Source organism: Nannospalax galili, unplaced genomic scaffold, assembly GCF_000622305.1.
Source record: "Nannospalax galili isolate Female #2095 unplaced genomic scaffold, S.galili_v1.0 C49187389, whole genome shotgun sequence".
NCBI classification, from domain to species: domain Eukaryota; kingdom Metazoa; phylum Chordata; class Mammalia; order Rodentia; family Spalacidae; genus Nannospalax; species Nannospalax galili.
In genome coordinates this window covers 1-1,639 of record NW_008477951.1, presented here as the reverse complement: position 1 = coordinate 1,639, position 1,639 = coordinate 1, and the positions used below count along the sequence as shown (strand labels likewise).

At 39.8% G+C, this 1,639-nt stretch overlaps 1 pseudogene; it reads left to right on the top strand.

Moving 5' to 3' along the window:
- The first annotated feature begins 187 nt into the window (after positions 1 to 187).
- On the top strand, positions 188 to 458 carry LOC103728452 (annotated as a pseudogene).
- Positions 459 to 1,639: the final 1,181 nt, after the last annotated feature.

Here is a 1,639-nt window from a genome sequence, read left to right as displayed (position 1 = left end):
ACATACATGCAGACAATACACTCATACACATAAAATAAAAATAATAAAACAAAAAAAGAAAATGATGGATTGAAATTTGCATTGTTTTGAGCAGTGGGAAGAAGAAGCAAGAATGACCCCTGGACCAACGAAAGCCACGTGCTACTGCATCCCCGTGATCAGCGTCCATGAACCCCCTGGCACTGCCATGCCCCAAAGAAAGGATGAAGGGGATGCTAAAGGAGACAAAGCCAAAGTGAAGGCTGAGCACAGAGAATAGCTGCAAGGCTATTTGCTAAACCAGCCCCTCCAAAGCAGAGCTCAAGTCTAATAAGGTCCCTGCAAAGGAGGGAGAGAAGGTGCCCAAAGGGAAAAAGGGGAAAGCTAATGTTGGCAAGGACAGGAGTAATCCTGAGGAAAATGGAGATGCCAAAACAGATCAAGCACAGAATGCCGAAGGTGCTGGAGATGTCAAGTGAAGTGTGCATTTTCGATAATGCGCACTTCTGGTGACCGTACAGTTTGAAATATTAATTTTTATCAAGCTTTATAGAAATGTAGAATTTTGTTTTACTTTTTTTTGGTATTTTTGAGACAGGGTCACCCTGTAGCCCCAGCTGGCCTGAAAGTCGCTATGTAGACTAGGATAGCCCCGAAGTCACAGAGATCTGCCTGCCTCTGCCTCCCAAGTGCTGAGATCAAAGGCCTGAGCTACCACGACCAGCTGTTTTACTTTTTTAAAAGCCAAGCTGTTAGTACAATTAACACTTCATTGTTTGAGGGTGGAGAGGAACATGTGTAATTAATAGAATGTCTCCCAAGCTGGATTGATGTGGAGGAACCACCTTCCCCTGCTAGTTTTGAAAGTCTCCTCTTGGTTCCCAGGAGGGGATTTCCAGGTTTTGACACACATGACACCTTGGCACATAATGCTTTGTGGTATGGAAAAATTCAAAATTAATTTTATTTCCTCCTCTCCCTCTTCCTTCAAATCAACATAGATTTAATTCCCTTCAAACCAGAGCTCTCTTGGGACCTGACTCCCTAAAATTGATTTTGCCAGTATGGTGGGCAATCTGGACTTTGTATTGGCATCAGTGGGATAGTTCCTCAGAAGAGCAGTGGTTCATTTTCTAAAAGATCATGTCTCTTCAGATCGATAATTTTACTGTGTTCATTTTACTTCCTGAAAGTCAAGGTCAGCTTGTGAAACGTTGTTAGACGATATACTTAATGTGAAATGTCAACCCTCCCAATAAACTTTCCCCATTCAGAGCATAAAATGAAGATTTCATTGGATTTTGGAGTGGTTTTCTGATTTTGGTAGTCCATACAAGAAGGGAGTGTAAAAGTTCTTATATACTATTAATGATTGTCTGCACATGTCCTGCCTGAAATACCATGATTGTTTATGAAAAGTATCCTTAATAAAACTGGATACAATTTGGCTTGGAAAAAAAGAAATGTGTGTTAATTTTAGGTTAATAGTTTTGGATATTTTCATATGGATTACATGGATTTTTTATTTACATAGTTCCCACCTCTCCCAGTCCTCTTTCAACTCCTCCTATGTTTTCTCCTGTCACATTTATATGTCTTCTACTTTGATAATTGATTATAATTGTTTCATGTGCATGCATATATTTATAAATAAACACAC